This window comes from Adiantum capillus-veneris, chromosome 26 (genome assembly GCF_014529385.1).
Source record: "Adiantum capillus-veneris isolate H3 chromosome 26, ASM1452938v2, whole genome shotgun sequence".
Classification (NCBI taxonomy): domain Eukaryota; kingdom Viridiplantae; phylum Streptophyta; class Polypodiopsida; order Polypodiales; family Pteridaceae; genus Adiantum; species Adiantum capillus-veneris.
In genome coordinates, this window is record NC_140956.1 from 118,489,690 (window position 1) to 118,503,147 (window position 13,458).

Sequence of the window (13,458 nt, forward strand, 5' to 3'; positions counted from 1 at the left end):
GTGAAGAGATATTGAAAGGTTCAGAAATTGGGTTGATTTGCAAAAGTCCCCAAAAACAGTAGAATTATATGGGAGGGAAGTAGGCTCAATTTTTAGGCAGTGGGGGTAGATTAGATCAATCTCTTTCGAGAAAATTCTGTTGTTAACACTAAGCAGGTCATCCATATATCTAAAAGTATGTTTGAATGATGGAAGTATTTTATGGTTAGTTTTCATGTTCTTAAGACACCATTTGTATTCGAAAAAAGCCAGGTAAATATTACACATAAGTGGTGAGCAAGAGAAGCCCATAGGGATGCCAAGGCATTGGTTAAAGCAGCAGCCACCTGCAATAATAGTGCAGTTATTCAACAGCCAGAAAATATAGGAGGAGAGTTTTGTTTCTTTGAAGTGTAGAGGGTGTATGGAGTGAGATGCTTGAATCCGTCTGGGTTTCTTGGATAGGGAGATAAAACGATACTTTCTTTTTTTAGCATTGGTAAAGGCTAAATTAATAACCTTATCTAAAACAGTCTTAAGGCCAAGATCTCCACTAAGTGGAATGTTTTTGTAGCATCGTGTAATATCGGCTGTAAAGATGTGGAAGATATGTTGAGGAAGGTTAAGTGTGACTTATATTACATTTTTTGTTAACCAGAAGGGATTATATTGGATATTAAGGAAATCCTTGCAGATTCTCTCCTTCTCTACACAAATGAGCTCAAATTCTGTGAGAATAATATCAAGGCAAAGAGTAATATCTTTGGTGATATCTGTGAAGATACAGTTAGAGGCATCAGATATCCATCTGAATTTATGTTTGTGGAATTTATATGTAGGAAATAGTACTGGTAACCTGGTGTTACTAATAGAGTAACCAAGTTGTCCTAAATGTTTAGAGATCTTGTTAGAGATATCTTGCGGCGTTTTGTTAGTATGACAGAATTCTTTCCCTGATACTCGATCCCAAGCTGCTTTCCAAGCAAGGTATTTGCACATAATAGTAGGATAGTTGGAGCTTTTGTCAAGCCTGACCACAAGCCATTTATCTGACATTAGTTGATAATCAAAAGCTAGTTGAGGTGTAAGCCAAGAACTATCAGAAGAAAGCCACTTCCTAGGAAGTAGAGAAATTTTATGAAGGAAGCATTCCTTCACTAATTCCTTTAAGTCCGGTAGGACTGTCATCTACAGTCGGAGAGCACTGACAAGGTCAGTGAAGCAGCTAAGTAAAGCTGACAGGGCAAGGTACGGGTTTTTTGGATAGTTAGGTATGTGATTGAGCCCTTTGGCTAGTAACTTACGTATTGTGACATTATCGATAATGCTGAGGTCCTAAGTACAAACATGGTTACCAAATCCTTCAAAATCCCTGCAGAATGAGGCAAATTGAATGCATGTACAGTAAGGAATTGTTTCTTGTCAAGGAAATTCATTATTTAAAACTAATCCATTCATAGGATGATGGTATTTCCATCCTATGAGAATATTGTCAAGCAGTTTATGATTCCCAAAAAATACGTCAAAGCACTCACAAAAAAGACTTTTTGGTAAGATTCAATCAAGAAGTATATTGTGAAACAGACAATGTATGTAGATAGCACCACAATTCGAATCTTCTTTGCTGAGAACTTTTCTTCCGCACGGGTTTGTGGCGAATGGTATGGAGTCTACGTTGATCTCCTTTTGTGAGATCCATTGCACCAGCTTTGCAAGTTTGTAGATTGTGTTACGGATGTCGAGAGACAAACATCCCTCAATGGCAACCGGTAAAATAAACTGTAAAGTATGTGCAGCAATGATATTAAAGTCCACATTTTATGCAATGATATTAAAGTCCACTATGAACGTACCTGACACATTTTATGCCAATCGTGTGACTTCAAACCGGTAAGCTTTCCTTCTTTAGTAAAACACGTTCGGAGCGAGTGCATTATGCCAGTGGGGGTCCGCAAAGATCGAATGGTCTCTTTCACTTTGCGTTCTTGGGCTCCTGTGAAAATCCATGGTGCTTTGGGGAGTTTTATCGATCCATCAGACGCTGTTTGCGGCCAATATTGCTCCATACGATCCACATTTCTAAGGTCAACTCTGGCTCCCAAAGTATCTTTCTTGCCGGTCAGATGGTCCCATAGTAGATTACCCACATTCTTGAATATGTGCATTGGATTGAGCAAGTGATTGATCATGAGTCGGGGCCAGTATGGTAACTCGTACCATAGAGATAGTCTCTTCATCCCTGGAGGCAATCCGTCATCGCACATCTCCTTCTGCTCTAACCATGCTTGTGCAGACATCCTTGGTGGCTCTCTTCCCAAAAATCCGTCGCGTAACACATGATTCTCTGGAAGATACCCTTAATGACCTTGGTAGATTTGCTTCTTCAATGAGGGCGCCCTACGTGCATTCAGTCTAGGTCCACATGTGACACATGCTCTGTATCCGCTTGTTTGAAGCCCTGCATGTATACACATGATAATAGATCAACTATGGGAAAAAACAAGATTTACAGTGTCTGAGTGAGGAGTGCCAATAGATCACCTGAGCATTCTGTTAGCCCGGGATAGTCATGCATGGTCCACATTAGAATGCCTCTGATCAAAGCATTCCGTCGTCCTGTGTGTCGGCTCATATCCACCACCTCTATGCCAATCCACAATTGTTGTAGCTCTTCCAATAGTGGACGAAGATACACATCCATATTCCCCACTTTATATCGCCCTGGCACAATCAAGCTTAGCCATAGGTGCCCCTTCTTCGTAGTCAACCACGGGGGAATGTTGTAGTTGACGATGACAACGGGCCATACATTGTAAGATGTTGATCTTTGACCAAATGGATTTACGCCATCCATAGCCAGGCCTAAGCGCAAATTTCGAGCTTCCTTGGCAAAATCCGACCATGTTCCATCTATATGTTTCCACGCTACGCAATCTGCAGGAATTCGTAGCACACCATCCGAAGATTTATTCTCCTCATGCCATGATGCTAGGGCGGCCATGGACTTACTTTCGAAGAAATGCTTGATGCAAGGAAGCAGAGGGAAATGTCGCAAAACCTTTTGTGGAATTTTTGTCCCGTGGAGATCTACTCGATATCTTTCGGAATCACATTTCGGACACTTTTCCATGTCTATGTATTCCCCTCTGAAAAGAATGCAGTCATTAGGACAAGCATGGATAGAATTGTAATCCATCCCCAAGTTTCGCAAAATCTTTCTTGCTTCATCTCGGGAATCTGGCATCACATTGTCAGCTGGTAGTATGTGCTCTTTCAGCAATCTACACAACATAAAAATATGATACAGTCGTGTAAAAATCTATCAGATCATTATACATTTAGAGTTTTATTAAAGTAAACTAATTGTAATAGATCACCTGAGAAGCGCTGTGACGCTAGTGTCACTCCATCCAAACTTTGCCTGCATGTTGAGAAGAACCAGGAGTGCTTTCAATCTAGACATACGTGCTCCATTATACAATGGCGTATCGGCTTCACTTTTCATATCATCATAGATAAGCCTTTCTGAATCCATGATCGTCTCGATCATTTCATCAATCTCGGGCTCAAACATTGCCTCGTTGGGAATGTGCTCTGCATGATCATCCCCCGAGCTGTCAGAGGCTACATCTTGTGGCCTCACATATGCTGCTTGACCAAAGCGCCTGCGAACACGTCTATTGGGTTGCAAGATTGCTGCTTGTTGGCCAGCGTCAGAGTCCGACGAGCTATAATTGGCAACAACTCGATCTATAATAGATGGATCGAACTCGCCAAATTCGCGAACGTGCTGCAAAGAAACACGTCTTGTCCGTCGCACAGCATGCTTGCATTGATTACAAGGACATAAGACCCTCGTTGAGAGATAGGTGTTTCGGTTGGACGGTCCCACATCCTCGTCACTACTCATAATGAGGATAAAAAACTTATAACCTGGACAACAAATTTAATATTCTATTGGCATTCTTCGTCTTATCTCTCTCTCTCTCTCTCTCTCTCTCTCTCTCTCTCTCTCTCTTTACCTCACATTCTCTAGTCATGTCCAATCCCCGCACACCTCGGTCTAGAGGTGCACGGAGATCAGAACCACCGGGTTATAATCTCGTCTTTATTGGTCAATACCTATATTTGTGGGTACAAGAAATCTACACACCCACGTCTACATGATACTGCATGTAGTGGACAAAACCCCTTTGCCTCTTCTCTAGCTGTAGCACTTCACAGCATCTTAACATCTTTTCACAGTAGATCTTTTCACTGTTCGTCTAACCCTAAACCCTAAACCGTAAGTAATTCTTGCGTGGACTCGATCTAACGTAAATAAGCATAAATCTAACTAAAAATAAACCTAAATCTAATTTAACGTAAGTCTACATCTAACCTAATCTTTAACGTCTTTTGGGATAGTTTCCTACGACGTTAAAACTCTCTTCTTCTTGTGTGTGTGTGTGTGTGTGTGTGTGGGTAAACCTAAATAAACCTAAGTCTAATTTAATATAACATAAATCTAAATCTAACGTAAATTATGTTATATTAAAAACAAAGAACTAAACTAACAGGGATTATAAGAACCTTAAAACTGATTTAACACATAATTTTTCACATAACTCGGCAAGAGTTGGCATTCTCATCACTAAAGATGTGAGAGTTAACTTCCGGCGGTGACGCTGCCTCATCTCCATCCACATCTGACGACAGCAATTGGCCCTTTAGACCGTTCTTGCTCTTGTTACTAACTTTGAAGTTGCTGTTGAATGACTAGAGGTTGTCTAGATGGTCATTGTGTCGGGGATGTAGTGACTCTTGCCGCCCTGAAGATCCACCTTCTTCCCTATCTTCTGAAGACATTTCACCAGTACTTTTGGATCGACGGAGCCCACCATGAGTGATGGCAGCAATACCCTATATTCCATTGAGGGCTTTCTTCACCCGCTTTATGCAGGCATCGCAGTCTATGAAGACCTAAATCTAATCTAATATAACGTAAATCTAAATCTAGCGTAAATAAACGTAAATCTAGTTAAAAATAAACCTAAATCTAATTTAATGTAAGTCTACATATAACCTAATCTTTAACGTCTTTTAAGATAGTTTCCTACGACGTTATAACTCTCTTCTTCTTGTGTGTGTGCGCGTGTGTGGATGTGTGTGCCAATAAAAAGAGATAAATGGTATAACCTTTCTATCACCCATGCCAAGTATGATAGATTGATTATGCCATTTCCCTCTTGAATAATAGGTCTTGAGTTCAACTCCTCGTCGGCTAGATCTTTAGGTCTTTTAATTTTAATTAGTTTCCTACGACGTTAAATTAGTTTCTCTCTCTTTCTCTCTCAATGTGTGTGCGTTTTTTTGGATCGTATGCATGTTTTCTCTCTCTTTTCCTCGCTCAATGTGTGTATTTTTTGTTTATGCATGTTCTCTCTCTCTTTTCCTCTCTCAATGCGTGCGTTTTTTGTTTATGCATGCTCTCTCTCTCTTTTCCTCTCTCAATGTGTGTGTGCATTCTTTGTTTATGTATGTGTGTGTGCGTTTTTGTTTATGTTTGTACTCTCTCTCTCTCTCTCTCTCTCTTTCAAAAACACTATGTGTGTGTGTGTATGTGTGTGTGTGAGAGAGAGAGAGAGGGAGAGAGAAAGAGGGGAAGGGAACATGAGAATCAGGAGAGGGAAGGAGCATACCTGGCTCTCCTTCCTCTCCTCATGTGTGTGTGTGTGTGTGTGTGTGGAGAAGAAAAAGAGAGAGAGAGAGAGAGAGAGAGAGAGAGAGAGAGAGAGAGAGAGAGGGAGAGCGTTACCTACTCCTTGCTTGAGGGCACCGAAAAACTCAGATCTGAGATCTGAGTTTTTGGGCGCGCTCCGTTATTTTTTTAGCCCAGCCGGCGTCGCTATGAGCGTCGCAAATTAACAAAGAAATTTGCGACGCTCATAGCGACGCCGGGAATTTTTTTTTTGAGCGTCGCTAATATGAATAGCCTCTTGTAGTGTTTAGGTTTATTTTTAGTTAGATTTACACTTATTTACGTTAGATCGAGTCCACGCAAGAATTACTTACGGTTTAGGGTTTAGAGTTAGACGAACAGTGAAAAGATCTACTGTGAAAAGATGTTAAGATGCTGTGAAGTGCTACAGCTAGAGAAGAGGCAAAGGGGTTTTGTCCACTACATGCAGTATCATGTAGACGTGGGTGTGTAGATTTCTTGTACCCACAAATATAGGTATTGACCAATAAAGACGAGATTATAACCCGGTGGTTCTGATCTCCGTGCACCTCTAGACCGAGGTGTGCGGGGATTGGACATGACTAGAGAATGTGAGGTAAAGAGAGAGAGAGAGAGAGAGAGAGAGAGAGAGAGAGAGAGAGAGAGAGAGAGAGATAAGACGAAGAATGCCAATAGAATATTAAATTTGTTGTCCAGGTTATAAGTTTTTTATCCTCATTATGAGTAGTGACGAGGATGTGGGACCGTCCAACCGAAACACCTATCTCTCAACGAGGGTCTTATGTCCTTGTAATCAATGCAAGCATGCTGTGCGACGGACAAGACGTGTTTCTTTGCAGCACGTTCGCGAATTTGGCGAGTTCGATCCATCTATTATAGATCGAGTTGTTGCCAATTATAGCTCGTCGGACTCTGACGCTGGCCAACAAGCAGCAATCTTGCAACCCAATAGACGTGTTCGCAGGCGCTTTGGTCAAGCAGCATATGTGAGGCCACAAGATGTAGCCTCTGACAGCTCGGGGGATGATCATGCAGAGCACATTCCCAACGAGGCAATGTTTGAGCCCGAGATTGATGAAATGATCGAGACGATCATGGATTCAGAAAGGCTTATCTATGATGATATGAAAAGTGAAGCCGATACGCCATTGTATAATGGAGCACGTATGTCTAGATTGAAAGCACTCCTGGTTCTTCTCAACATGCAGGCAAAGTTTGGATGGAGTGACACTAGCGTCACAACGCTTTGCAGGTGATCTATTACAATTAGTTTACTTTAATAAAACTCTAAATGTATAATGATCTCATAGATTTTTACACGACTGTATCGTATTTTTATGTTGTGTAGATTGCTTAAAGAGCACATACTACCAGCTGACAATGTGATGCCAGATTCCCGAGATGAAGCAAGAAAGATTTTGCGAAACTTGGGGATGGATTACAATTCTATCCACGCTTGTCCTAATGACTGCATTCTTTTAAGAGGGGAAGACATAGACATGGAGAAGTGTCCGAAATGTGATTCCGAAAGATATCGAGTAGATCTCCACGGGACAAAAATTCCACAAAAGGTTTTGCGACATTTCCCTCTGCTTCCTCGCATCAAGCATTTCTTCGAATGTAAGTCCATGGCCGCCCTAGCATCATGGCATGAGGAGAATAAATCTTCGGATGGTGTGCTACGAATTCCTGCAGATTGCGCAGCCTGGAAATATATAGATGGAACATGGTCGGATTTTGCCAAGGAAGCTCGAAATTTGCGCTTAGGCTTGGCTATGGATGGCGTAAATCCATTTGGTCAAAGATCAACATCTTACAGTGTATGGCTCGTTGTCATCGTCAACTACAACATTCCCCCGTGGTTGACGACGAAGAAAGGGCACCTATGGCTAAGCTTGATTGTGCCAGGGCGATATAAAGTGGAGAATATGGATGTGTATCTTCGTCCACTATTGGAAGAGCTACAACAATTGTGGATTGGCATAGAGGTGGTGGATATGAGCCGACACACAGGACGACGGAATGCTTTGATCAGAGGCATTCTAATGTGGACCATGCATGACTATCCCGGGCTAACAAAATGCTCAGGTGATCTATTGACACTCCTCACTCAGACACTGTAAATCTTGTTTTTTCCCATAGTTGATCTATTATCATGTGTATACATGCAGGGCTTCAAACAAGCGGATACAGAGCATGTGTCACATGTGGACCTAGACTGAATGCACGTAGGGCGCCCTCACTGAAGAAGCAAATCTACGAAGGTCATCAAGCGTATCTTCCAGAGAATCATGTGTTACGCGACGGCTTTTTGGGAAGAGAGCTACCAAGGATGTCTGCACAAGCATGGTTAGAGCAGAAGGAGATGTGCGATGACGGATTGCCTCCAGGGATGAAGAGACTATCTCTATGGTACGAGTTACCATACTGGCCCCGACTCATGATCAATCACTTGCTCGATCCAATGCACATATTCAAGAATGTGGGTAATCTACTATGGGACCATCTGACCGGCAAGAAAGATACTTTGGGAGCCAGAGTTGACCTTAGAAATGTGGATCGTATGGAGCAATATTGGCCGCAAACAGCGTCTGATGGATCGATAAAACTCCCTAAAGCACCATGGATTTTCACAGGAGCCCAAGAACGCTAAGTAAAAGAGACCATTCGATCCTTGCGGACCCCCACTGGCGTAATGCACTCGCTCCGAACGTGTTTTACTAAAGAAGGAAAGCTTACCCGTTTGAAGTCACACGATTGGCATAAAATGTGTCAGGTACGTTCATAGTGGACTTTAATATCATTGCATAAAATGTGGACTTTAATATCATTGCTGCACATACTTTACAGTTTATTTTACCGGTTGCCATTGAGGGATGTTTGTCTCTCGACATCCGTAACACAATCTACAAACTTACAAAGCTGGTGCAATGGATCTCACAAAAGGAGATCAACGTAGACTCCATACCATTCGCCAAACTAAATTCTGCGGAGCTTGTGTGCATGTTTGAGAAACATTTTCCTACTACCATGCTAACCATTCAGGTGCATCTTCTTGTTCACATAGTTGATGAGGTGGAAATAGCTGGCACAGTTCATTCCAGATGGATGTTCTTCTTAGAATGTTTTATGAAAACGCTTAAGGGATATGTGCGTCAAAAGGCACGTCCGGAGGGTAGCATGGCAGAAGGTTGGTTGGTATCAGAGTCCCTAGTGTACATTGGAGAGTGGCTAGACGGATTTGATAAAGCCCGGGACACGCTATGGCGAACCATAGATGATGAGCGCATATCTGGGATTCTCATGTGCAATCTCGGTGTTGAGAAGAAGATGACGGAAGATCTAGAGGCTAAAATCAACCGATTTTGCATGCTTCACAATCCAGTGATGCAAAAGTGGATTTCACAATATGAGGATGCAAAGGAAGAGCGACAAAGGGCACGAATCGAGTGGAGACGGGGAAGACGACCACTGATGCACTATCCGACGGGTCTGGAGAGCCTACCAACCTTCATGAGCTTAAGATGGTTGCACAACCAATTGAAAAGCGCACAACAATGCGGTGACGAAGTGACTGAGGAAGAGTGGGAGTACTCTCGGGGTTGCGCGACCAAGGTAAGTTTGCAATGTACGACATGATAGTGACTTTATTTCTAAACGTTTGAACGGCCACTCATAATCTTTGTTCGTTGTAGTATAAGTCATACACAGCAGCATGGTGTAAAGGTCGACATTTTAGGGTGGAACGGATCGACAAAAAGCGTTTTACTCAAGATTGTGGAATCATGGCAAAATTTGAACAGTTTAGTCGACGACGTTCCTCTGATGCAGATCCTGTGGTGGCGGAACTCACTTACTTCGGCACGCTGCAAGAGATTTTGAGGATCGATTACAGAGGATTTTTTGTCGACTTGTTCGACGTGCAATGGTTCAAGATAATCATGGAGGGTCGCAACGCTACTGTGCGTAGAGGAGAGTCTGGTTTTCTTGAGGTGGATTCTACTAAGAAATGGACTGACCTAAGAGACACTTTCGTACTACCAGAGCATTGTGAACAAGTAAGTATGTAAATAGTTAACATCCCCCTTTTACAAGTTATGTGCTTGAAAGCTCGCATGTAAGTTATGTGGCTCTGGCAGGTAATATTTCATCCTACAAAGTCTACATCAAACTGGTGGTACGTCATAGAGGTAGCCCCTCGTAGTGCAAGGACGTATGAAGGCTACCATGTGCCAATCACAACGACATCAATGGAGGAGATCAGAGAAGATGCTCAATCAGAAGCCGCTGCGGTGGTGCCAGACGAGCATCAAGATGCTACTACTCTATATGGGGTGCATGCAGAGGAGCTACAAAATGAAACAGAGGATATGTGTTTAAACGGAGAGCTCTATATAGATATAGGAAGTTATGCTGAGTTATGCGAGGATGAGAGAGAGATCTCTTAAAGCCACAAATATTGTATTTGAACAATTTTGCTCCGTGTTGTAAAAGCTCTGGCTCTCTAAGTACCTTCCATGGTGTATAACGCTCTTTTCTACTCACGCTCACATCTTTTGATTGAAAATTCTAAGTTTTCGACTTGCCTCTTCTATCACTCAATTCATTGCGTCATTGTATTTATATGCGTCATTACGTCATTGTATTTAATGGTCTTTGCGTCATTGTCTACTCTATTCATTCAATATTAAGTTTAAATATTCGTGTGTTTAATGCAGGTATGGATGATGAGGAGTTTCTTTCTTCTTTGTCACCGCAGCAGAGACAGTGGTACGTGGAGCATCATCGCTCTGGCGCATCATCGCGCGTTCCTACTCCATCCGCATCTCCCTCTCTTTCGGAGCATTCCGCGCGCTCCGAAGCTTCGGCGTCGACGAGACGATCTTCACACTCGTCTAGACACCGGCGCTCTAGTGGTGGCGGTGGCGGTTGTTGTGGGGATTCCACCGCCGATCACTACAAGAGGTTGTGTGCTCTTGTGACGCTGTTAGCGAGGGAAATACATTGGGTTTTTATAACCCCCGGCGTCGCTAAAACCGTCGCTAATAGCGTCGCTACGAGAGCGTCGCTATAACCGTTGCTATATGCGTCGCTATAAGCGTCGCTATATAGAGACGCTCATAGCGACGGTTATAGCGACGCTACAGAGCCATAAATAGCGACGCCTGAGAGAATTTTTTTTTGGTGGCAGGGCATTGAATGCCCTGCCACCCATCAACCATATTGTACTTGATTCACTTTTTAAAAAAAGTGCAACGGTAGATAATAGACCCAAAATAGTCACCCACAAGACGCATTGTTTGCAAAATTGACAATTGTACACATCATAGGCAAAATGAATTGATTGGCAAATGTAATAATGACAATTGTACAACATCATAGGCATAAAGAATTGATTGGCAAAAGGAACTGCGGTGACAAATGTAATAATATACATGGTTCAAAAAGACGTATAAAATCCGTCTCATGATACATAAGCTATGAGAAACCCTAAACTAATGCTATCTAGCTACGGCTAAACTGACGTCGTCTAGTCAGACGTCTCATCGCGTCCAAGCGGCGTATCTGTCGGATTCTGCAAAAAAAGACAATAAGACAGCTTTCAGTAAGTATAAACATATAACGACATATATAAAACAATACAAAAAATAAAAAAGAGTAAACCCTAATACTAACCATGCCGCCGCGAGAACTGAGAATGTCCATCAGGGCGTTTAAGCCCTTCCTGCCTGCGTACTCGCGCTCGTACGATGTGGGATCACGTCCTGTCATCGACCACTGTCAAAACATACAAAGATTTCATTATGTTAGAATTAAAAAACTCATAAACCCTAAACTATCGAACATAAAGAGGAATGTGAAAACACTTGCAAAATCGGCCTCAAATGATGCCCATCCACCGCTCCCCAAGTGGTGCGAGCTCCCTGCCTCTACTCGCGCTCTGGCTGCATCCTTTTGTTGCTTCCACTTGTCGGGATTCTCGCGCGCTGCTTTCTTCGCATTCTTCCAATCTTCTTTGGCTAGCCAATCTGGCCTGTTCCACCCATTCTTGATTGCTTTTTGCACTTCGGAACGCTTGTGTTTGCAGTATTCGCGCATTCGAATCTTCATCAGGTCTTCATTGAAGCGCTGATCCCGTGTTGGAACGGGAAACTCATCATGAAGTATGCTGATGACTCTGTTTTTTAAATCACTTGGTACTTCACTCCATTTGTTTAGTATGTAGTGTCTAAACAGCTGAGAGCAAAGACCACGCATGCGCGAGATCACCTTCTTGCCGTCATCATCCATGATGATGCCGCCGCTGAAGTCGATGGAGTAAGACAAGCCCTCTGGCCGGTGACGCGTGAACCTAGGTGTCTCGGCAGGGGTCTCTAGCGGCGTGTCGATGGGGGTACGGACGTCAGGTGTCTCCACCGGCGTCTGGGCCCCGAAGCGAGGAGTGTCGAGTGGGGTGGCTCCTGGCGGAGTAGGTAGAGGTGTGTAGCTTCTGGGAACAGTGAGCCGTGCAAAACCTGGCGTAGATGGCGATGTTGTGGCTGGTGTGGGGGCGGGCAAAGAAGGGGAGGGTAAAGAGCCTCGTCGAACACGAGGCGGTGTGGAGGCATCGGTGGCGGAATCCCCACAACAACCGCCACCGCCACCACTAGAGCGCCGGTGTCTAGACGAGTGTGAAGCTCGTCTCGTCGACGCCGAAGCTTCGGAGTGCGCCGAATGCTTCGAAAGAGAGGGAGATGCGGATGGAGTAGGAACGCGCGATGATGCGCCAGAGCGATGACGCTCCACGTACCACTGTCTCTGCTGCGGTGACAAAGAAGAAAGAAACTCCTCATCATCCATACCTGCATTAAACACACGAATATTTAAACTTAATATTGAATGAATAGAGTAGACAATGACGCAAAGACCATTAAATACAATGACGTAATGACGCATATAAATACAATGACGCAAAGACCATTGAATACAATGACGTAATGACGCATATAAATACAATGACGCAGACTCAGAATTTTCAATCAAAAGATGTGAGCGCGAGTAGAAAAGAGCGTTATACACCATGGAAGGTACTTAGAGAGCCAGAGTTTTTACAACACGGAGCAAAATTGTTCAAATACAATATTTGTGGCTTTAAGAGATCTCTCTCTCATCCTCGCATAACTCAGCATAACTTCCTGCTCTCCGTTTAAACACATATCCTCTGTTTCATTTTGTAGCTCCTCTACATGCACCCCATATAGAGTAGTAGCATCTTGATGCTCGTCTGGCACCACCGCAGCGGCTTCTGATTGAGCATCTTCTCTGATCTCCTCCATTGATGCCGTTGTGATTGGCACATGGTAGCCTTCATACGTCCTTGCACTACGAGGGGCTACCTCTATGACGTACCACCAGTTTGATGTAGACTTTGTAGGATGAAATATTACCTGCCAGAGCCACATAAATTACATGAGAGCTTTCAAGCACATAACTTGTAAAAGGGGGATGTTAACTATTTACATACTTACTTGTTCACAATGCTCGGGTAGTACGAAAGTGTCTCTTAGGTCAGTCCATTTCTTAGTAGAATCCACCTCAAGAAAATCAGACTCTCCTCTACGCACAGTAGCGTTGCGACCCTCCATGATTATCTTGAACCATTGCACGTCGAACAAGTCGACAAAAAATCCTCTGTAATCGATCCTCAAAATCTCTTGCAGCGTGCCGAAGTAAGTGAGTTCCGCCACCACAGGATCTGCATCAGAGGAACGTCGTCG